The following is a 25129-nucleotide window of genomic DNA, read 5'->3' on the forward strand; positions in this document are numbered from 1 at the left end:
GGGCTTTTACAAACATGTAAGTACATGGCAGACCCTGGTCCTAGAAGCAGCACCTAACACAGTTTAAGGGAACAGCAAAAGAAAACAGCTTATGAACTTGTAAACAACGGTACTGCCATGGCTTCAGTGTTGGGGCAAAGGAATGTATTGCTCGAAGCATGGGTGTCTTAGCACTTTCCCCAGTCCACAGGGTAGGAGTCCATGATATATGCAAGACTGAACAGTTTTGCTGTTGCTTCATTTTCTTTCACCATCCTTCACTTTTACTCCATCTAGACAGATTAGACAGATCTCTGGGATAGTCTCCTAACATTGCATCTAGCAAGTCTGTATCCTCCTCTTCCTTCATCTGAACAAGAATTTAACAGCCTCCTTCCAGACCTTGAACACAAGAGACACTATTTCATAGCTATGGAGCTTGATGTCATAGTTATTGATCTCTAAATAATGTGGCTCTGGAAGGCTGAACTCTGCCACTGTTGACTCCTATTTGCTAATGCCTATTCGTTATTATGGCACCAGCAGTTTAGAGACCCTGCCTAGCAAAGTGTCATGAAGAATGAGACAGACACAGAGCACTGAACCTCTCTGTACTCAAGTGTGTGTTGAACTCAAGCTCGTGTCAGGAGCATGGCAGCAGTGGTACCCTGACCAGCTGTGTCACTCCCAGCACAGTTGGCCTTGCACTGTGCTGCGCTGACAGAGCTTACTATCTGTTCCTGCTCCCCTAACCACTAGCTTCCCACTCCAGAGCACTCATAGGGATGGAAATGCAGCTGTCTCTGGAGGGATGGATAAGTTGCCCTCTAAAACCTCTTGGGGTGAGAGTAACAGAAACCATCTCCCCCAAGATAAATGAAACCATTTTAGCTCATCTTCCTGGTGCCAGCACGATAAATAGATGCTTTAAGTACCTCTAACAAAACTGGTCATACTGAGACGCTTGAGGAGTAGCCACAGACAGTGATGAGAAAGAAAGTGTTTTCTAGCCCTTCACACCTTTCTCAGGAAGCTGTCTTGGGTAAGAGCTACTTTAGCTGCTACATGGTTAACTGTGGTTTTATGACCTTTGTACCCAGGGCGTACCCAGTGTTAAAGCCTTGCAGACCAATGACAAATACACACCCACAATGGCTTCTCACTGGGGACTCCTGACTCAAGCCTTCACAAAAAGGAGAAGTCTAGCAAATCATTCTTTGTGGACAAAGGACCAGTGTCCCTGGACATGGGCAGCCTCCAATGCTCTCTTGGTGGGAGAAGAGCACCACTTTGAAACTGGAGACTTAAGGTTGGCCCAAAAATCCAGATTTACACCCTTTCATGAAAGTGGCATGATGTTTAGAGGTGCTGAGTCCCCATGGCTGCCTGACCATCCCCTTGAATCAGGGGTGTAGCTTCCTGAAAACAGGGCTTCCACATTCAAAAATTTTGGTGTATGCAGTCACAGATCAAAAAAATGGATCCAATGGCTCAAATAATGTAATGCAGATAACTTGGAAAATGGGATAAAGTTTTACTGCACTCAGGAAAAAAGCAAAAGCAGATTGCTTGCTTACAAGCTGTTCCCAATAGACTTTTGCTTCTTAACCTTAGGCTATGAAATTCTACCATGAATATTCAGTTTCCCCTAGTCCTGTTCCACCCACCGCTGTAACTGTGTGATTAGTGCTGATACAAACGGTTTCCACATCTGCTAAAAGTAGTTTATGCAGTCCTGTTCTCCTGCTTGACTTTTATCTTCTCTAGGGACTGCCATCAAATCCTCAAGTCTCACTGCATTTTCACACTATCTCTGTTTCTTTTCCCCGTGTCCCTTGGGGCCACATCTCAGGTGAGAATAGGCTTAGTAAAATCTGTCAGCAAGGAGACTACTGAGACATTGAACTTTTGACTTAGCTTTTTTGGATTGAAATCAAATTCAGATCTAACAGCCCATTGGTCAGAGGCTTGCCTCCCCAAGCCCCAGAGCTGGTTGGTACAAAGCTATAGGAAAATGGAGGTTCCTTTTCTAATTGATCAAGACTGATAGTCCCATAGACTCAGAATCCTTCCTGTGCTGTCAAATACTTCTCAGGGTGTTGTGACAGGGTGCTTGCCACTTTAAGAGGCTTGAACAGGCTGTGGAGCAGCTGGCAGGTGCGGTGTGGTTTAACGAGGCAGTCACATGACCACAAGAGGGCTCCTGGATTGGAGGATGGGGCTGAGCAGCCTCAATATAAACCCAGGCCCTCAGTACTAAGCAGGGAGTAGCTGTAGGGAAGCTGCTGGAGTAACATTGCCCATCTGGAGATCTGCTCTCCCAGAACTTCTGGTGGATCAGGGTAGGAACTATGGGGATGGAGGAGCTTCCTGGTCCTGGGGAATGACCTAAAACTACACTCTGCTAGGGTTAGATGGTGTGGTGGGGCTGTTGTGTCAGGGTGGTCCCCAGGAAATGCCATACCAGTGCCTCCATAGTGAAAGTTGAGTATGGGGTGCTGTATAGCCTCAGCCCCCATGACCTAGTGGGTTACCCAGTACAGGGAGCAGGGGAGGGGTCCAGGCAGGTCATTAGAGGCCTGAGGCCCAGGGGTGTAAGGCCTAGTGAAGGGGTGGTAAAGTGCCCCCAGTGAGGGTGTATGTGAGAAAGTTGTGTAGAGCAGAGATTGTGTGGGTGGGCCTGGAGGACTGCATAGGCTGGCCTTGGAGATTGAGTGATCTGAATTTGGAGGAGCCTGAGAAGGTGGACCTGTAAGAGAGAGGGCAAGTGGCTCATGAACCTGACCAGACAAACCCTTGACTGGTCAGTGCTGGGACCAGGATCAGAATGGTCGAAGTGTCAGGGCGTCCACTACAAAGGATGTCCAGAGCCAGGGGCATGGGGTTATGACTGCCCTAGAGATGAGGCCAGAGCCTATGGCCAAAGGTCCCGGAGGGGGGCGCTCCTGAGAGGAAGAAGGATGCAGGGAGGCTGGCAGCCCAGAATGAGAGCGGAGTAGACTGCCTGAGAAGGAGGGATCCAGCTAGGATCCGAACAACAAGTAGGCATAGGAGGAGATCCATTGTGGGGCCAGAGTTATATAGTGATGCCATCTGCGAGGCATGGGACACAGTATAAGGGACAGTTTGGAGCTGTGTATTATGCTCTTGGCATTGGGCAGTAAATGGGCAACCTCTCACCTTGTAAGCATCTATTCTGGTTACATCAAAGGCATGGCAGGTGAGTGGACTGCCTTAGACAGGTGGGTGGGCCAATGATTGGACCAGCCATGGGGTGGCCACCTGTCACAGGTGTGAACAATAATCTACTGTCCTCATCTCTTCTGGGCTGCCCTTGCGTGGTGTCTGTGATCACAATTCCAAAGTCTTCCCCTGTCTGAGAACTGGTCAATAGAGAGATGTTTCAGTCAGCCTCCCAAACCTATTTGTAAGCTGCTCAATGGCATATGTGCCATGGCAAATGCTCTGGCTTAATTCTTAATACAAGGCCAAGATATTTCTCTCTTTTCTGGATCCCTTTGGAGATAAAGGGCTGCTGAACAGTCTGATTAATCTTGGCATTTTTTAAAGGCATTCGATTTAACACCTTGTATTTTTCTCAGCATTTTTTTTTTGAAGGCATTTAATCATTTGTCTGTATCTGTGGTGGATTTTTTCAGCTCTCACAGCTATATGTTAAGGTAGAAATATGGTCATATTTGAGCTGAAAATTTATAGTTGGGTCTTTAAATGATTGATTTTGATGGATACATCTTGTTTATGCTGGTGCATGCAGTTATTGTCATGGCAGCTCATGGCAGTATTTTCCTCTGGACATCCTGCTTTGCATGTTGCTATGAATGTATATCAATTGACTTAGTCATTGTATACTTTTATCTTCTAAAGTTATGCTTAGTTTGGAGTAGCTGAAATGCTCATAAGATTTTTTTTTTTCATAATTAATGATTTAGCTCTTTTTAAATATGTCATGTTGGGCCAACGTTTGGTGTTTGCTTGCAACCTAATTGAGCTGTCAGTTCTAAGAGTTGCATCATCTAGATCCTCTAGCGTACTGTTACTGATTTAGCCGATCCCTCTTTATATCCTCCTACACTTCCTCTCATACTGAAATCAGTAGTGATGTCGAGTAGGGGAGATGAGAAATCACCTCATTATTTGACATTGGTGTCATTATTATTCTGCGTGTTTAAGCCTGCCTTTGACTTGATTGCAACTTGACTTGACGTAAAATCTTGATATTAATTACTTTTATTGTCAGATGAATAGTGTGAAGCTGGTCCATGGGGTTAGATCAAGCCCTGCATGTCAGGAGACCAGGAATGGGCACTGGGACGTGATACTGCCCCCCACCCCAAGTGCCAGGAGCAGGCTCTGGACTCCAGTGCTGCCCCCTCCCAGGCCCCCATTGTGCTGGGATTTGGCCCTGGGGCCCATTCCCCCTGTGCAATGACAATGTGTAGGGGGTGCACATAGGGGCACATGCACCCCCTGAGCTTGGTGGTGCACCCCTGCAAAAAGCCTGTGGGCGGTCGCTGCTCGCTACCCTACTGACTACTGGTCGGCGCTTGCCACCCCCCGCCCACCACTGACATTGCTATGGCTACCTGCGGGAGCTGCACACTCGCCGCCACCATGACCCCACTGCCACCACTGCCTGCAAGAGGTTGCTGTGGCCCCCCCAGCTTCTAGGGGCATGCGGCGTTCATGCACCTGTGGGTTGGGATCAGGCATCTGATCCAATGCCCAGGGGCTGGGGTTCCTCACAGGTCTAGAAGTGTCGGGGACAGGTGCTAGTGTTTTCCGAACATGGAGTTTCTGGACCCATGGGGAACCCCGTAGGCCAGGTGACGGGGCACCATGGACTGGAGTTTGAGCACCCCTGCCCTAAAATGTTTGACAGGGACAGTCAGATGCTTTCTGGAGTGGCTTTTGCCTTTGTTACTCTCTTTATTTTGGTTGGAATGAAAATCTGGTTGACAAAGGTCAACATCCAGCCTTCTCTTTCTTTAATTTTTAATTCTTTTATCTGGTTTGAGATATTGGAGATATTGCCTATTTCTTAAAGGCTTGTAATGCCTTGCTTACTGCAGCAGTTGAGGTTGCCTTCCTTTGTTATTTGGACTTTAATTAGGGTGACCATATGTACTAGTTTGGCCAGGACAGTCCCAGATGTTATAGGCCATCCTGGTGTCCCAGCTGGCTGGTGAAAAATGGAAACAAAAGTCTTGGATTGGTGCCACCCTGCCTCACTGCCCAGCCCGGCTCATCCTGATCAGTGGCTAGAGGCAGGGGGTGGGCTGGGCTGGGCACTGCTCCTCCCGCCTGGGGCAAGGATTGGCCAGGGGGTGCAGTGCCTTGGATTTCCTTAAAAGTACGGTTGCCCTAATTTGAGTGTCATATTTCCATTGTCAGGAAGGTGGGTTTGGAGGCTTTTTTGTTCCAAAAAGTTCAGTGATTTATGGATGGTTTCATCCTCACAAGCTTTCAACATTTTCTATGGTTTAGCCTTCATGTACAGCTTTCTCAGACTCTAGCTTCCTGTGTCTTCCACTGCTTTGTTTATGACGTGGTTTGCTGACTTCTGGATACCCTGTCAAAGCTAATCATTTCTGATCTTTTCAACACCTCTTGAGATGTGCCCCGACCATGACTCGCTTTGCTCTTCTGCTGTTTCGGTTAACAGATCCTCTCCCTGGGGTAGCTTGCTAGTTAGAACCTTGTTAAGTCAATAAGATGGTTTCAGCAGGTGCTTCAGTGGCTTTGGCAATGTTGTCCCTATACTTCCTCTTGCCTCTTCCTGTACTGCTTTTTATTGCTTGGTCTTTTGGTCTGTTCAGAACTTTTTTGCTGCTTCATTTTTGGAGCTGTTTTTGAGGAGCTGCTGCTTGCCTTGACTTATTTCTTAGAGCTTCACATTCTCATCAACCTACCCTTTAGGTTTGTTTGACTGGAAACCAACTACACTTACTGTCCAAGGCCACAAAAACAAGTTAGTGCGAGGCAAACCAGGGTGGGTTTTGCAATGCATTAGCTGTCCTGTGGGAACTGCCCATGTGTACGCCATCCCTGCACAGTAAATGAAAGCTAACCCACACCAGCTTACCTCTTTCATTCCCATGGAGCAGCTGGCACTCCGTAAAGAACCACACTCGTTGGCTCCCCTATAACTTGTTAGGTGTCCAACCCTTCAGGTATCAATGATACTGTTGCACAGAGTGGACCATGTGGTAGGCAAGTCTTGTAGCACTCAAAATCTATCTTCCACTTCCATTTTAAATTGTTGCTGCACTGCCTCCTCTGCATGTGCACAGAAGTAATATTTGTGCTCCAGAAAGCAGGGGATGGGTGTCACAGGCTGATGAAGAGCTTCTGATTGGTTTGGTCTCCCTCAAAAGTGACCCTGGATGAAATGGGAACAATTTTGAAACACTTCACTATGAAGTGCCTCATGTTACATTTGCACCATCCTGCAGAACATGATGAGCATTTGGTACCCCACAGTGCTCCACAGACCATCCTCCAACTGCTCAGAGCTAGCACCTTTATGACTCACTCCAAATTCTACTGGCCCAGGGTCACAGGAAATGCCCAACATCTGATGTTGCCTATTTACAGACAGGTGTAAAGACACACTGCACCTGTCATCTGCATGACCATTGTCCTACGAACTCAGCTTCTGGAGCATGAAGCAGTCTTGATGCCCCACTCGATTCTACATCAATAGCCGGTGCCCAGAATGTCCACACCTGCTCCTGCTCTGCATCCACAAAGTGGTCCATGACCTGGAGACATGCAGAAGTTATGGATCTCCTCACCACCTATGACACGGAAATCACCCAGCGCTCCCTAAAGAAAAGCCATCATAATCAAGCCATGTATGAATGGACAGCAGGTGAGATAGCAACTCATGGGCACAACTGTGGCTTCAGCACAGCTACAAGGCTAAGTTGTTCAAGGTGATACCAATTGTGTCATGGGTGCACAGCAGCTAACATGCCAATATGAGTTGCTATCATGTATTCCATATACCAGACTGGTTAATCATAAGGACCTTACCCCTCCTGCCCTTCAAGGCAATAAACCATCCGTGGCCCCTCTCTCCACCCATTCCCGGCCCACGTGGAGTCAATGCTTATTCCAACAGGGACAGGTGATTAGCAGGACACTCTGAGTTAATACCATGCTATACTTCCTCTTGTCTCCTATTGGGTGACATGATCCCTAAAGGAGGGGTAGGAACTGCCTAGCTGTCTAAATCACTGCAGCTCCACCCAACCCTGCCCCACTTAGTTGCTCATCAGGCCAGTCCTAGCTCAAGGAAAACAAGGAGATACAGTGCAAAATGCAAGAATCCCTTACCTCTCATCACCTGTTGTAGCATCCATGCCTCCTTTCACTGCTTGCAGCTGCCTATGGGAACAGACCAGACCCTACCACCCCTACTCCAATCACTAATTGGATGGACAATAATACCTCCAGTCTCCACCATTGGAGAATGTTTGCACACACTTTCCCCCTCACCCACCAGTGACCACAGAAATGTGACAGACTGTCCCCACCGGGAAAAAAATAGATATTTTATCCGAAGTGGTGTTTGAATTTGCAAGTGTGACCAATCAGAAGTCATACTGCTGGACTAGGATGGAGGAAGCACTAAAAGAAATAACACCTTGCCTGTGGTTCCTAAACCAACCCTCTGGACCCGAACCCCCCGCATCACCAATTGATCACTCCGGTAGTTGGCAGGGTTAATGTTTTCCGACCGGCAACACATAGTGGAAATTACACACAAGATGTCCAGTACACAGTACTCGCACAGAACTGTGGCTTTCTCCCAAAGTGGAATCCCAGTCAGTCTGTTCAGTGATCTCTCCATTGCTGCTCTTGGTTTGAACATCTCAATTACTGCTTGTGGACCCTACAGTTTGCAGGGCATGAGGATTCAGTTGACTGTCATCAGAGAGACAGCATCACAGCTTCAGTTGGGAGATCTTGTGGGGTGGCATGCAGGGTTTGCTGCAGTTATTAGCACAGTGTGCCACTTCACTAACTAGGAACTACGGCTGTGCGAAGCTTCAGGTGGTGATTCAATTCGGTCCCATTCGGTGGCTGAATCTGTGAATCTGAATCGAATTGGGGGACCAATTTAAAGGTCTGAATCTATTCAATTGGAATCTACTCTTTGGAAAAGAGTCGGAGAGCTTTGATGCTTTGGGCAGTCCCCGGTGGCTGCAGCAGGGAGCTCCAGTTGACTCCGAGCTAGTAAGTACTAGGGGTGCCCTATGCTGCATGGAGGCTCTGCCACAAGCCCCCCCCAATCCCCCCTCGCTCCCCCAACCCACCTATGGGTGCCCCGCCTGGGCCAGTTCCAGCCCTTCAAGAAAAAAACCTGAAAACCCCCCCAAACTCACTAAAGGGCAGTGGGGGGCAGCAAGGATCACCCCCCACCCGGCAGCACCCAGTGAGCCTGGGTTTTTTTCCCCCCAAGTGCTGGGAGCTGGGGCAGCCATTGCCGGGCTGGGAGAGCTGGTGGGGGATAGGCTTGTGCCCATCAGATTTGGCCAAATTGAATCAGGACAATGATTCGAATCACTGAATCAAATCGCTGTCCCCTGAATCGGCCGAATCCGAATCTGAAGTGAATACTAGCTGCTTCAGACAGGCCTACTAGGAACTTTGTCATGTAGCTGACATCCTTTGCATGGCACGGATGAGCTTCCTATGCCAGGACGGTGTGGGTTTAGTGTTTGGTTATTGTTAGTGCTTAGAGAGAAGTATTCAGACTGCTTCTGGAAGTACTCAGCAGGCTGTGCTCTCATGTTAGAAGGAAACGTCTTCTTTGCAGGGTGCCACCAGAACTCACTTGGTCCCTCCAGGCAAGACAGTCCTCAGAAAAAGCCATGGGTGGATCCAGGAGTTTGTAAAGAGGGTGCAGAAGCAGCATCTAGCAGGTAGGGTGGATACATTCCTGCTTCCAGCTCTGTCCCCTCCTCCCAAATAAAAAAAACCTCCTTGAGGCAGACAGACCATGTTGCACAATAGCTGGGGACTTTCTTTAAATTTTCATATCAGGTAAGAATTTCTCCCCATTCTCAGTATTCCCTTTCTTCCCCTCCATGCTCAGCAGCATGTCCTCTCCCCTCCAGTTTGTCTTCTCCTCTCCCACCCTCTGCAGCTGCTGTTGCCAGCTGTTCCAGGGGCACTGGGAAATTCCTATTCCCCTCCAGCTGGGCTGCAAGAAAGCTGGGCTCAGCCAGGAACAACAGTGGCTGCAATAGGTGGGTTCCCCCCACCCAAACCTGCTCCTGGGCTAGCAGGGAGTAAGGAGGTGCTGTTGTCCCAGGCTGAGCGCAGTTCCCTGTGCCGCCTGGCTGGAGTGGGGCTGCAATGACTGTGGAGCTCTTGTCCCTGGGGCAGCTGGAAATAGGAGGGACAGTGCAAGTGGTGGAGCAGTGCTGGCAGGGTGGGAGGCTGGGCAGGGATCCCCAGCCAGGCAGGGATCTTGCAGTGGTAACAGCGTATTCCAGAGCTGGGGAAGAGCCACGATCCACGGCCTGCATGCCCCTGCCCAGGGTGTCTGGCAGTGGATTGTGCTCTGCCCCAGTTCCAGACCTCAAGATCCCAGCCCCAGAGCAGCTCCCTGCCCTGCCTGGCTCCCTGCCAGTGCTGCTGGGGCAGTCTCCATGGAAACCCTGGCCCCACCTATCACATCCCACCCTGCTGGGGTCTCCATGGAAACTGACCACAGCAGCTCTGGCAGGGGCTGCTGGGAAATGGAGTCTACTGCAGGCCTGATCCAGCCCGCAGGTCAGACTTTGCCTGCCCCGAGCTAGACTGCTGTTAGTGGTGATACATAACAGAACAAGGAACAGTCTCAAGTTGCAGCAAGGGAGGTTTAGGTTGGAAACTAGGACAAACCTTACCTGGAGGGTGGTAAAGCACTAGAATGGGCTGCTTAGAGAGATTGTGTAATCTCCATCCTTGGAGGCTTAAGGCCAGGTTCAGCAAAGCCCTGGCTAGAATGATCTAGTTGGGGATGGTCCTGCTTTGAGCAGGGGGTTGAGATGGAAAGTCCCTTCCAACCCTAATTTCCTATGATTTTATGATCTTGTGCTCTGGTCTCAAGCATGATGGAAGTGGAATGCAAAGCCTTGTTTGGGAGGTGCACACTCATTGCCAAGTCGCACAAGTTTAACAAAGGGTATTCAGGGTCAACACCTGTAGCATCTGCTGCCACCACTGTTGCAGCTTTTATCGTCTCACAGTTGGAGCTTGCAGCCACAGCACAGTGAGCTGCTGGGCCCAGGGAGAGGAGGAGGGAAAGGAGGAGATGCTCATGGAGCTGGTGGTGTCATCAGAAAGGAAGGCTGCTGCTGCAGAGGAGAAATAATATGGGGCAGTACCAGCTGGTCAGCAGGGATATTTCTAGGGCAGATGTACATCAGGACTTCAGACATGGCAGAAGGCCACAGTGTGGTTGTGGGCATGCTGAAGCCGGCAATACAGATGCTAGTGAACAGTCTCCATTTAAAGAGGGCTTCCCAGCAGGATCTCACAGCCATGCTAAACAGCAAACAAGGAGCATTCAGTCCCCCCAATCCCCAAGTCTTCCTCCCACAGGCACAAGTACAACTCCCTTGTTCCTGAGACAGCCCTACTCTCCTCAGGCAAGGGGTGCCCTTTCCAGCTTCCTTCAGCACCTCACCAGGATCAAGAGCTATCCTGCCCAACCTCTATCAACACTGCAATAGGGTCAGCAGCCTTCATCAGCCCTTTTCTCCAGCCCCCCCCCCCCCCCCCCCCCAAGGGCCAGGGCTATGCAGGCCAGGCCACAGGCTTCCCATCCCAGCACATAAGAATCCTCCCAGCCCCCCTCCAGAAAGGGTTAATCCTCCCAATTTTAAATAAGCTCTACCCAGAGACACAACTTTGTGCCCTGGACAGTGACCCACATACCCCTTGCCTGTGTTTTTCATTTCTCCCCACTTTCCCATCTCCAAAGTTTCCTTTTGTCTTCATGGTAAGACTGAGAACAAGCCCTGAGCCTTCCTTACCCTGAGCCTAACATCCTAACCCCCATGTGGCCCACCTTGCACCCAGCCCTGTCATGTCCCCACTTTTTTCTACTGTGAGGACTCGCAGCCCCTATCCCTGCATAGGTGCCAGCTCAAAGACCTGACTTTCACATAGGAGTTGGAGATATGGGTTAGGAACAGCTCCTCTCTACAAAACAGGGTCTTGGGCAGTTCTCATTCAGGGACAGCATGATAGTGTGGGACTCGAGCTCTTTTTGTCCCTCTACACTATGTGGCAATGTGCAAACAGTGTTTGAATGTTTTAGTGTTCAGCAAAGAGTTATTCTGATTTATAAACAAGTGACTTGGTTGGGCTTTAAACAGTGGTGCCTGTCACAGGGTATCCTCTCCAGGGATGGCCATAAGCCCCTGGAGACCAAAACACATTTTTGGACTACCCCGCTCTATGGGCAGTCTGTCCAGTATCCTAAACACTCAGCTCCTCTCTCTGGACTTTCAATAGGCCCCCAGGTGCTCAGCCCCTGTCTCAGGGATCCAGACCCCACACTAGGTCTGCAGGAATCTCCTCCATCTCCTCGGCTCCTACCCAAACCTCCAGACTGCTCCAGACATTATTCTCCTCGCTGGCATTCAGGAGCTGCAGCCTTCCTTCTGGGCAACGTTCCTTTGCCAGCTCCCAAGATGTTGCTCCCAGCCCTGATCTCAGGGCTGATACCCTGCCTAAACCCATTCCTTCTCCAATCACGTGACTCCCTTGATCAGGCCTAGCCTCACCTGCTGCTTCCTGGGTCAGCTGAGTCCACAATTATGCTGACCCCTACCTACCCACTTCCTGACCTCTTAAAGTGGCAGGCACTCAAGAGCCCTGCCACAGTGCCCCCCTCCCACCAAGCAGCCTGGCAGTTGTTAACCTTTACCGTTAAAGGATCAGGCTCTGGTGCCCAATACTGGCTTGCAAGGCTTTGGGCCTCCTCTGCCTGGGCAGCCAGAAGGTCATGCTTTTGGCTTCGCATGTGTTGTGTAACACACAGACCAAACTAACCATCAGGTTGTGGTTGGTAGCACTGAGGTGCTCTTCAATGCCTTACACGGTGCTGTGAGGCACCAAAAGGTGCACTCCATGGTCATCCAGCAGTAACATCATCTCTTAGTTGAAATGTTCCTTTCTGGCATCCTACTATATCCAACCTATATACTGTATAGGGCTTCATGAGCCACAGGAGGAAAGGGTTAGCCGGGTCCCTGAGTAGCAGCTGTGGGATGGTCACTTCTTCCAGTTCAATGCTGGGAGCTCCAGAGGCAAACTTTCCCCACACTATCAGGGGCACCAGGCTAGAGTTCTGGAAGACCCTGGCATCATGGACCTTGCCTGATCAACTGGTCACCACAGGGGTGAACTGTTCCCAGTTGTTCATGACTGCCCTGTAGAACAATAGAAATGTAACCCATTGAAGCTGATGTAGTTTGAGCTGTGGTTGGCAGGGCCCAGGATGGCATTGTGGGTGCCATAACTGGCAGTTCAGAAAGCCCATCTGGGGAATTCTGGCTATGATCTCCTGAGGGTTGGAGACAGAGGACCTGTGGTGCCATCTTCCTCTAGATGTTATGTTATGCTTCTCAGAGGCCTGATCCATCTGTGGACTTGTCCACGCTGAAGCCCTATGAGGGGAGACTAGAGAACCTGGACCTTTTCAGCCTCCACAAGAGAAGGTTGAGAGGCGACCTTGTGGCTGCCTATAAGTTCATCACAGGGGCACAGAAGGGAATTGGTGAGTATTTATTCACCAAGGCACCCCCGGGCGTTACAAGAAATAATGGCCACAAGCTAGCAGAGAGCAGATTTAGATTGGACATTAGGAAGAACTTCTTCACAGTTCGAGTGGCCAAGGTCTGGAACGGGCTCCCAAGGGAGGTGGTGCTCTCCCCTACCCTGGGGGTTTTCAAAAGGAGGTTAGATGAGCATCTAGCTGGGGTCATCTAGACCCAGCACTCTTTCCTGCTTATGCAGAGGGTCGGACTCAATGATCTATTGAGGTCCCTTCCGACCCTAACATCTATGAATCTATGAAGTAGTTGCCCATAGACTGAAGACTATAAGAGTCTGCTGCTTTCAGTTGATAATTGCCATATGCTTCTCCACAGACATGGGCACTCTCATGATGGTGACTTGCTCCTGGAGCAACAGGTGGCTCTGCTTACCCTGAAGTTTTGTCCCTGCTATTCATTGTCCCAGGTCTACAAAACTACCTGTTCCCATCAATCTCTGCTCATGTCTCTGGTTCTAAAGTGGTGGTACATGGCCTTCAGGTGATCTCAGAGAAGGCCATTCTCTATGGTGTCCCATATCTCTTTATACTTGGGCATCCTTGAGCACATAGCACAGCTTGAGGTGCCTTTTGAGTTCCTGGATCATGCTACTGTGAGCTGCCATGCTGTGGCCCAGCATTTGGCAAGTGAGCTCAAAGGGGATGGAAAGCATGCCAAGGTAGTCAGTGACTCTTCTTGAGCAGGAGAGGAAAGCCAGTACTTCAGGAGCTGCTTGGCTAGGGACTGCAAGAGATCAGAGTATCATAGACAAGTAGGGCTGGAAGGAACCTCTGGAGGTCATCTAATCCAACCTCATGCGCAAGGCAGATGATAGGCTTTCCTTCTTTACTCCCACTGTGTCGGAGCCCTGTGGAGGTGAACCTGACCAGGCCTTCAATGGAAGGGAGCACTGAGCAGAAACATGATGGTCACGCAGTCTGTGGGCTTGCTTGTCTTCATTTAGCAATCCTTAGATACTCCTGGAGACTCAGGGCCAAATGGTATGCTAGGATCTCTGCTCTTTAGAGATTGGATTTAGCACTTTTCAAAGCATGCCAGCTGGGAGGAGTCTTCAAACTGGGGTGGGATTTGAAACGTTTCACATATACATCTGTCCTCTGTTAGTTTTTGCTATCAGGTTTCTTGGTACTTTTTTCTCCCCTCTCTGTAAAACTTAATTTTCAGTTCTGGCATACTTAGGACACCAGCTCTTCTGCTCTGATACTCTGAGAGTTGATCTAAATTTACTTGTAATATATAGGTGCTCCTGCTCAGAACTGGGAATTCTTGGTTACTTTATAAATTAACTCTGTATGGGAATAGTGTCTAGTCAATGATGAGTCCCAGAAGCAGAAACAGAAACAGTTGTACTGTCTTTCACTGGTTTGGGAGCAAAGGCCAAGATTGCTTGCTGCTTTCTTCATTTTATGGTCGGCATCCTCCAATGGAATCATTACAAAATGCGTGTCATGCTTGTGAACAAGATCAGACCATATGGACATTGGTAGAACGGGTTTATCACAGTAGCTATCTGTTGGTAAATAACTTGATGAAATTATTTTTTCAAGTATCATGTTTGAAACCCGGCTCAGAACAACTGGCTGTTAATTAACTTCTCTGTGTTGGAATTCAAAATTAATGTTGCTCTCTGAGTAGTGACTATTTATCTCCCCAAGTGTCTTCTGGCTTTACTTTTCAATTTTGAATTTCCTTTTATCAGCTCTGGGCCATCAATGTTCACTTGCTGGAATGAATTTGAGCTGATATGTGTACTTTCTTTCATCACACATGACTCTCCTTGTTGCAGCCACTGTTTTGATGTTCCGGAAACCACTTTCCTGGTATGTTTTACTTTCAGAAAAGACCTTTGCAGAACCTTAGGTGCCAGTGTTTTTCACCAAGCCTCATCATTCCCAAATCCCCTACTTCAGCATACTGTTTGTCAGAACAGCTACCTTATTGTATTTAATTTTCTTAACTGGCCTTTACCCGAATAGGTTGTTGTTTGCTTATTGCTCAGCCTCCAGGCAGAAAAGTGTGCTGCTCTTTCTTTGGTCTCTGGGAGCAGGTCTATCACCCTGCTGCCTTAGGTGAGTCAGCTCCATTCTCAGTTTCTCAGACCAGTTTTTATTCTTCACAAAAACAACCTTGAATTCTCAACAAAAACCCAAATCCTCTGTCCCTTTTTGGATGTTAGGAGGGGCAATTTTAGTTCTGAGCTTCTACTTCAGCACAGCTGGTTACCCACCCTGCGCTCTCTAACACTCACCTCCTGGAGCTCTTAACATTTTGCGGCTCTACCAGTCCAGCTGACTGCCAGCCTCCCAGTCAGGTAGACTATTATCCATTGATCACCTACAGCTGGACTCCTAGCCTTTGAGGGGACAAGCACCCTTTAACAGTCCCCTCCTTGGTTCAGCTTGGGGCTTTAAACAGGAGTTAAAGCTACCAGTGGCACAGTTGTCAGGATTATTGAAGCACACAAACTCACAGCTTTTTCTTTGGCCCTTTAGGACTGCACAATGCCTTACCTATGGCAAACACTACCCCTAACTACCTTTAAAGAGCAAATTGGTTGATGGTATGGTGACAGTAGCGGGCACTACTATGCAGAGCCACCTGCCTCACTGTGCCAGGCCCAAAACCTTGCTTCAGGGGTCTCCCTTGGAGAGCCTACAGCTGGCTGTCCTACTTTCTGGAGAACACCTGCAAGCCTAGGATAACGCTGCCACCACCCAGGCACTGGTTCCTGACCGGGCTCTGTGCAGTCTGGGGCGCACAGACCCTGTGAACTTTGGGGGTGTTTTGCCCACAGTCATATTTCTGGGTGCTTCTTTCAGCCCAAAGTATCCCTAGATAGCATCAGGAAAAACTGAAGGAGAATAGAAAGAAAAAAACCAAATCTCCTCTGGCCAGGCAAGGGGTGGAAGGCCTCCCCCCTCAGCAGCACAGCAAGACAGGTTGTTACCCAGCACCTTTATTGATCAGGGGAGGGGAGCGGGGTTAGAATAAGGAAGTCAGAATACACTTTGAGCAAACAAAAGCAACTTGAGTCTTTGCAGAGTCTGAGTACAGTGACCCTTTTAAGATGCGACTGCCGCAAGGCCCTCCTACCCCCACCAGAACTGAGATTCTGGCTCCTAAGCCCCCAATTCCTGCATACCTCTCTGGTAGTGGAGGTGGGAGTCTCATGGGAGTGAAGGCATCAGGGACATGGGGGTCTTTGATCTCCCAGCTTGGGTGGCTTTAAATAGCACCTCATTCAAACAGGCTAGGAACTGACGTTGCTTTTGTCCTGGGACCAGTTGTTCCCGTGTTTGTCCCAGAACAGAAAAGTCCCTGGATTGGCATGCACACACATTGCTCTCCCAATCAGCGTTAGTAAATGTCTGCATGCATTGTTGCTTTTCTGCCATGGGCTCAATATACAATCTCAGGACAGCTGTTTGGATGCTCTTTGCGATGTCCTTGGACAGTTATGCTTCTTATTCTGCAAACGTTTTTAGGTTTTGTTCTGGGACAGCAGACATGGGCATCTGAATGACTGTACTTGTTTTCTCCTGGGACAAATATGACATCTGTTTGTAGCCACAGGTACTATTGTGGGGCACTTCAGCCACTTTTGGAGGGTGCTTCAAAAGGTGTGTGTATCTGTATGGCTCATGCTTTGAAGCATTTCAAAGATATTTCACACACAAAATGTGATGTCTGTCCATACCCTCAGAAAAACATTGTGGCTGGCAGCTCCTTTACTGTGTCATGATTCCTCAACTACCAAAGCTTTGGGGACTGTGGCATTTGGCATTACCGTGCTCTGAGGACCAACAACTGTTTTTCAGAGGGGGTAAACACCTATTATTCCGTTTAAATTTAATAGGACTAGCATATGCTCAGCATCTCAGGAATCAACCACAGCAAAGCCTTCAGCTTAAAATACCTTAAAATGAATGGCTATTTGTGAAGCCATTTCCCAGGAAATCCATTCCAATCTACTAATGGACTTGTGACATGAGAGAAAGCAATCCTCACCAGCCACCAATATCTCTTTGGGCCCATGAGGATGACATTTTGTGAGATTTTTTTTTTTTCTGCAAGGTCACTGTAGCCATATGCCAGGCTGGCCTGAGAGATGCTGGCAGAGCTGATCCTCTGATAGATTCCCTGTGGCCTTGGCAGCATTGCTATGGGGACAACAGGTATTCAAAGAAACAGTGGTCCTGGGAGGGCCGGAGCAGCTGGATGACAGGGAGATATATGGTCCCTGGGGTCACCATCCCTCAGTGGCAGGCCCCTGCAGGACTCATTTAGCATTGTGACTTCTTTTACATTACTCAGAAGGTTAAATTTAAAAAGAAGAATGTCCAGATTTGCTGATGACACAAAATGAGATGAAAGAGCAAATAACTCAGCCCTGATTGGTCAGCTTCAGCAGGATCCTGACATATTTATGGACTGCTAAGTGGGAAGTGGCATTTAATAGACCTGAGTGCGAGGATGCTTCTTGGGGGCAGTAATACAGTTTTAAAACAAGCGTCTGCTGTGTCCCTGAGCCAGGCTGAGAAATCTGCCACCCCCACCCTGCCTGCCCCCCACAATGCAGGCAGTATTCATTACGGAGCTGATTCACCAAAATACTGATACTGGAGCCAGATTAATATGGTGGTAGCAAAGTTCTCTATAGGGTAAGATGGACTATGCCTGATCAATAGCCTCTGAACACTGATGTCTGAATCAGTGCCCTCAAGCAGAAAGATAGGCAGACTTATCTATTCATGCCTGCCTCTGAGTGAGGGACACCTAACTGAAGGGTGTCACAGATCCCACCAGAAGCACATCTTATTATTTTCATCGTGATGCATCTTTATAGTAGTTCAAGGACAGAGACAGCAGCAGAGCAGAGTCCCAGGGGAAGCTGGAGTCTGCAGTGTCCAAGCAAGCAGCACCTGTGTAAAATCAGACAGTGGCCTCATTCCCTGGACTTTCCGCGATCCTGCACTGTACCCTGTCAGTACCCTGGAAAACAGGCTTATTAAAGAGATTCATGGATGGTCCTGTGCCACTGCTCTGCTCTGCGTAACTGCCAGGGGTTTGCAGCACTTAGCTGTAACATAGTATTGCAGTTAACGTGCCTTCCCCAAAAGGCTGAACTCAGACTGTTGGCTGCATCTCTCCCAGTGCCCTGGCACACAGTGCCAAACCAGGGGTTGGGCTTAAGGCAGTTCTGGGTCCCAAACCAGAACTCAGGGCTGAGTACCTGAATTGGGATCAGGTACAGGACAGCTCTGGGGTCTGGGACACAGGTGTCCCCTGCGGAAATTTGCTGGATTAGGTTGAGAACAGCCCCAGCTCCCAGTTTGGCACTAGCACGTGCAAGATGCTATCTGAAGAATTTTATGCCCCATCCCAAATGCTGCATATCCTGCGATGCACATTTGGCATGTCAGGACATGTGATGTTTGCAATTGGGGGGGGGGAATAAAATTCCTCAGATCCAAAGCATGCCATTATTTTAACATCTGCTAAATGTTTAACAACATTTAGCATCATCTGCCAGGGGCCCCAGATTCACTCAAGCAGCAGGAACACATGCTCAATGCTAGGGGCTGGCACTGAAGACTGACCTTTACTGCATGGTGTCCTATACCACCATTCTAGCTCTTGTGAATGCCAGAACCTGGGGATGGGCATTAGGCCTGTGCGAAGCGGCTAATATTCGCTTTGGATTCGGCCGATTCAGGGGACAGGATTTGATTTGGTGATTCGAATCACTGTCCCGATTTTGATTCGGCCGAATCTGATTCAGAGAGTCCTCTGCAGCTGAATCTCCGAATCGCCCAGGCCAGGCTAGGCCCATCCCCTGCCCGCTCTCCCAGCCCGCAATGGCTGTCCTGCCTGCCCCAGCTCCCGGCTCTTGGAGAAAAAATAAAAAGCCCCGACTCATCAGGTGCTGCCAGGTGGGGGGTGATCCCCACTGCCCCAAGCAGTGTGGGGGGCTCTGCACAAGCCCCCAGCCCCCCATGGGTGCCCCATCTGGGCCAGCTCCAACCCTTTCAAAAGAACCCAAAAAATGAAAAAAACCCTGGACTCACCGCTCCTGCTGGCGGGGGCAATCCCTGCTGGCCCCCATTGCCCTGTGCCACACGGGGGGCTTTGCATGAGCCCCCAAAGCCCCGAGGCTGCTGCAGGAGTGTGAATGTGGGGCTTTTCTTGGTTTTTATTTGTTTTTAAAGGGCCAGAGCTGACCCGGGTGGGGCACCCGTGGGGGGGCTGGGGAGCGGAGGGGGGGCAGGGGGCTTGTGGCAGAGCCCCCCATGCAGCGTGGGGCAGTGGGGGGCAGCGGGGATTGCCACCCCCAGCCCGGAAGCACTCGGTGAGTGGGGTTTTTTTTTTTAAAGTACCGAGCTGGGGTGGGCGGGGACAGCCATGGGGGGGCTGGGGGAGCGGGGGTGGTTGCGGGGGCAGGCAGGGGTCCCCCATGGTCCCCTCCCCCCCCACCCCTAGTACTTACCAGCTCTGAGTCCGGCTGCAGCTCCCTGCTGCAGCCACCGGGGACTGCCCAAATCATCAAAGCTCTCCCAATCTTCTCTGAAGATTCAGAGAGCTTTGAATCAATTCGGACCTTTTAATTGGTCCCCTGATTCGATTTGGATTCGGCCACCGAATCAGGCCAGTTCTTCTCCCAATTGAATCGCCACCCGAAGCTTCGCACAGCCCTAATGCATGTCTCCTGGCAGGTGTACTGTGACATGAGTTAAGAGCACTGTGGTCTGCCCTTAGCGGCTGATCTGCACTCAGGATGGGAAGCTTTTACCGTTATCGCCTAAGGGAGTTCTTCCCTCCGAGCAGGGGCTGAGGTCCGTGGTTTGGCTCTGAAAGTAGCACGTTCTGACACGCTCTGCCAGCAGGAAGGGGGTTGTTAGACAGATCTGAAGGTTGTGTGCAAACTGCACATGAACACTTGAGTGGGGGTCAGTCCTAGAGTATCAGTGCTTCTAGAAATGCAGTTTCTGTGAAGAGGGCACTTGCCTCAAGAACCGTCTTGGAGGCTTCCGTGGAGCTGCATGGCAAAGCTAGCAAGGTCTGATGCAGACTGGCCGAGCCGGGGCCTTGGTAGCTCTGCCAAACTGTGAATAAGAAGTGACCAGGCCTCAGACTGTTGCTCAATGGGCGGCCAAGCCCCTGGGACTAGGCAAAGTTCAAATGGCTCTCGGCACAGACAATGAACAAGAACCGGCTAGTAAAAAACAAGCTCCCCAGAGCCCAGAGTTGTGATGGTCTCTGTTGTGTTAGAGCTGATGTTCCTAGAGGCAAGATGAGACATCAGGCACTGGGCTGGGAATCTGGACACCTGAGGCTTGTTCAAGGCTCTGAGTTACTATGTGATCTTAAGCAAACCCCTTCTCTGCAGTTCTCTCTCTTGCTGGGCATGTTTACACATGCATTATTGTGCCTTTTCTAATGCATATTAAATTTAGTGCCTCTAATTTGAGGTACTAAATTAATGCACATTAGGCTGTACTAATGAGCAGTAGTGCATTTGCATGCTTTTTTAGTGATGTTTAATGCACACTAGGCTATTTTATTGTGCATTAGCATAATGTCACAGTTTTTTACATTACATTTTAATGTGTAGTAAAATAGTTTACTGTGCATTAAAGCGCATGTGTAGACATGCCCACTCTTATTTATCTGTTTAGGCTTGAAGCTCCTTTTGGCAAGAGCTCTCTCCTGGACATTGGCAATGAAGGAGAGCTTTGCCAGTGAAAGCACTACAGCTACACTGGCACAACTCACCCTTCCTTCCTCCATGCAGACACTCCTGGTTTAGCTTTTTTCAGTTTAGCCTGATCCCATACAACATAAATGAAACAAACAGGCCATCCATATGCCAGAACAGGAGTGTCCTCATAGAGATTATACCCATACATTCAGTTGTCACTATTGTTCTTTACAGAGCGTGGTGTATGTGCCGATGAATTCTTTGATGGCTGCTGAGTCCAATGCACAAGTGACAGGCCTGCCCACAGGTAGGGCACATCCATGCACTAGCAATTCTTTGAAACCCAGGAGCAGATTCTTCCTTTCTTCCTCTGACACCGGTCATCGCAAAACTTGATCCGGTCCACCTCACAGCACCTTGCTTCATCTGCAAGCTGACTTTGCCAACCAGAGCGGCATTCTGCACTCCTTTCCCAGTCACCTATGGAGATTTCAAAGGATGCTAAGTCATCTTTGCAAGCATCTCAAAATCTGCACAGCAGTCTGCCTCTCTTTCTAGACCCTTTGTGAACTTACCTATACAATTTATCCATGCAACTATAATGACTAAAGGGCACACCTTAATCCTATGGGTATAACTGTGCTATGACTGCCACCCTTACTCTGTCTGTGCAGCAGCGCATGATGGACTCTGATCCTGGCTGGAGCCCCTAGGTGTTACCATGACAAATAATAATTTTATTATTAATATATAGAGCAGGAATGATCTCAGTGATTGAAGGTCAGGGGAACTGAAGCTATTCTGGGAGATTTTTTTTCCCCAATGTGACATAACATCATTAATTGTACTGTTCAACCCGTTCACAATATCAATCCTGGATTCTTTCAATAGTCACTGAGAGATCGATGCCGATCCTGGTAGACTTCTGGCCAAACGGGGCTGGTTGGCAACCCTGGGGGGACCTGGAAGCAGGGGAGAGGACAGCCTTGCTTCTGGCCACTTCTAGTGAAATTCCAAAGAGGGACACTCACTGCCCAGGTCCAGTAATGGAGAGTGTCCATGGCTGTTGTCCTGTGAAGGAGGTGTCTCCAGTCCCTGTTTTTACAATGCTGCAGAAAGGACTGTAGGACATATATCCCAGGGTATGTGGATTACTGGAAGTCTGCTGAACAGCTTCTCAGGGATACCAGAACAAATACCTCAAGCACCTACAAGTAAATCTACACCATGGCCCTGGTGCTGCCAGCAGCACCCACTCCTGAACAGACCCTGCCCACCCAGTCCTGCTCACGTGTGCAAACCTGGAACGGGTGCAGCCAGCACTTCGGGTTCAGCTATTCCATCACTTGTGAACCCCACCCTTGGTGCATGACCCAAAGCAGCAACATCTTCCACAGCCTGAAAAAGCCTGTTGCTATGGCTGGAGAGCCCCTTGGTCAGAGCTGAATCACAGTCCCTCCAGGGGGCACAGACAGTAACTTTCTGTAGCTGCCAGCACAGTAGCAGCCTTTGATTCCAGCTTTCTTGAAAGCTGTAGGTTTTGGGCAGTGCACAGAGGGAGGGGAGTAGGAAGGGGGCAGAATGCCATGACTTGCAGGGAGTGAGGGATTTGTGGGGGGTGATGGAGGAGATGCTAGAAGAGGCATCAGGCAGAAGCCTTTCACCATCATTACCAGATGGAAAAACAGTTTGGGTGAGAAGACACCTAGAGGGAAAGGGAGCTTACCAGAGGGGCAGGACAGGGTAGCTGAAATAGCAGTACAGAGATAGGAGGTGAATCCTGGGTCAGTAAATAATGACACTCCCATAGCTATAGATCAGAGTTGGATCCTTTGCCTATTGTGCAAACTAGCAGCTTCTGTGCCCAGAGCCGCCCCTAGGGGTGTGCGGGGCCCGGGGCATATCAGCCTGTGCAGGGCCCGGTGGGGAGGGGTGGCAAATGGCCGGAGCCAGCAGTGCTCGGCGGTGGCAGGGCCGGAGGTGCTTGGCAGCAGGGGTGCATGGCGGCTGTGGCAGGGCCTGTATAGCACTGTCTATGGGCCCTCCAAAGTGTGGGGCCCGGAGTGGTTGCCCCAATTTGCACCCCCCACCCGGGATGGCTCTGTCTTTGCCCAATGTGAAGGAGCATGACTGTGTAAGACAGCCTGCCCCAGCAGAAGCAAGAAGAGGTGGTTTCAACTGCCCACACTGTTCATAAAAGCCAATCAGGAAAAGAAAGTTTCCATAGATGTCAACTGTACAATTGCAACAGTAAGAGCAAAAGCAGCAAGGTCTTTCCCCAGTGGGAATCTATTAAACAGATCCTGGTTGTTTTAAGTCAAAAGCGGTGTCTGGAATCCACTTTGAAGTTTGAAAATTTGAGTGCGATCCAAATGGTTATCCAGCAAAAAGTATCAGATTTATCTGATGGCACCGCATTGCAGATCAAGGCTGCAGCACAAAATGCATTGCAGAAATGTCTCTGCCTCTTCCCAGTGATGTATGAATCAATTTGCACATTCACAGCTCAAATGCTTTTTTCACGGAATAACAACAAATGTTGAAGTGTCTAGAGAGCTTGTAGTCTGATTTCATTCTCAGCCCAAGCAAAGGGCCAAGACCAAGGGACTGCTGGGGCATATGGAATTCGTCTGAATTTCTCAGCACCAAGGCAGATACCCACCTCGAGTGGCAGAAATACCATAGTAGTTAATCACTGGTCATCAAGCCACCCAGATGTATCTCACTGTTTTGGGGTTGTTTGGGTTTTTTTTGCTTTGGTTTTTTTGTCCCCTCTCTGTCTGCATCTGCCTACCTTAGATTGTGACTGTAAATTCTTTGGGGCAGGGACTGTCTTTTTGTTCTGAACAGCGCCCAGCACACTGAAGTCCTGGTCCATGCTTGGGGCTCCAAACACTGCAGGTACATCAAGAAAGCAGTAATGGTGCTGTATGGGAAGGGTGAGACATCACAGAAACCATGGCTGCTGCTATCCTTATGAATGAAGGTCACTGCAGCATGGGGCCTCAATTATCATCAACACAGTGGGCTCCCTGGGAAGGTCCTGCTCTTCACTGGTTTAGAGTTTAGGGGAGGATTGCTGCCATCACAGCTGACTGAGCGGAGTCAGCGGAGTTGGGCCCTGCTTCATAATTCTTATTTTACTGAGCACAGTGGCAGAGTAGTTATAATAATTATAGATGCAAGTGCACGTATGTGAGTTCAAGCCCCACACCAGATGTGGTCTGAAGCTGGCCTCCAGTTGTAAGTGGATACTTGGGGAACAGAGTGCATTGCTGGGCCTTTGTCACATCACCTATGACAGGACTGTGAGGTTCCTTCGGGAGTGAGGGGTTCTCCCCGGGAAGGCTTGGGAACTAGAGGAAGAAGAAGGGAGTTTGGCTGTGCTAGGTGTTTTGTGAGCTAGCTCTCTGTGGTTGTGATTGAATTTATTAGTGCTGTATGATGCACCTAATTAATTTTACAACTCACTCACCTTCCAGCTTCCTCGGGGGATGCAGCATGAGTGCTCTTCCTAAGGCATTTCTGGTGCGGGCTGGGCTAAGCACCGTTCTCTGCTCTGTCTTGCCTTCGTGGGCTTTCATCACCCTTCTCCTCCTGGCTGCTCCCAGTGGAGCCTGTACCCTTGACGAGGCCAATGAACCCAGTTCCTTTCATGTTCTTGCTGTTATACTCCCTGGATCATTAATCCCTTCATAAACCATAAAATGGGGTTACATGTCGCAGAGGTTTGGCAAAAATAATTGAAAACAGATTTAGAAAAGCCCCAATATTCCATTTTTGATATTCTCTACATACAAGATTTGCATTTGTCAGGTGGAAAGGATGTTTTTGCTTCAAAACTGATTTAGGGTTTTTTTTTTAAATGGTATAAAACAGGATAAACAACTCAAAAAAGAAACAGGGTGCTTTTCTTACTCAAAATTTTCATTTTGGTTGATCTGAAATGAAGTTTCTTTATTTTAAAGAAAAACTGAGTACAAGCACTGAACTAAACAAATCTATTATTCACATGGTCCTCACTGGGGACTGGCTGTGCTAACACAAAACAGGTTCCGCGTCTCCGCATGAATGGCTCATGGGGCTAAATGGAGTATAGGGCACATTCATGCTGCCCTGTTGCATTTACACTCCACTGCACAAACACCAGCTCCTGCCCCAGAGAATATACAGACTGAGGAAGGAAAGAGAAATACACAGCGTTTGCAGTAGATGAGGAGAGACAGGTTGTTGCTAGCAGGTAAATGGCTGGGCGGGGTGTGGAGAAAGCTGTTGGGTGGATGGGGACAGTAAGTATAGGGCAGTGCAGGAGGCAGCAAGAAGCTATAGCTAGGAGCAGTAGACAAAGGGAGGAACGGAGTAAAATGCCTGGGAGAACAAGAAATCAGAAATGAGATTTCTTCATTTTGTCAGAAAGCCATTTTCTGCTAAAAACATGTTTCTGGTAAATTTGTAACCAGCTCCATTTCTGATGCAACCTGATGCACTACTGGATTGAGCAAGCCAAGCTGGAAGCGAAAGCTTCCACAAAGCTAGAGCTCCTCTCAGAAAGGTGGGATGGTGTGGAGGTTGTGAAGTTTGTACTGAA

General features: G+C 49.1%; 1 protein-coding gene across 1 annotated transcript in view; it reads left to right on the forward strand.

Annotated features, from left to right (window-relative positions):
• Positions 1 to 2277: 2277 nt before the first annotated feature.
• The window catches only part of CTXN1 (cortexin 1), a 177488-nt gene continuing 154636 nt past the window's right edge, over positions 2278 to 25129 (forward strand). The window contains exon 1 of the mRNA XM_059719531.1: positions 2278 to 2321. The gene's annotated coding sequence lies outside the window, so the exon portion shown is untranslated. The remainder of the gene's footprint in view (positions 2322 to 25129) is intronic.

The sequence above is a fragment of the Alligator mississippiensis genome, chromosome 16 (genome assembly GCF_030867095.1).
Source record: "Alligator mississippiensis isolate rAllMis1 chromosome 16, rAllMis1, whole genome shotgun sequence".
Lineage (NCBI taxonomy): Eukaryota > Metazoa > Chordata > Crocodylia > Alligatoridae > Alligator > Alligator mississippiensis.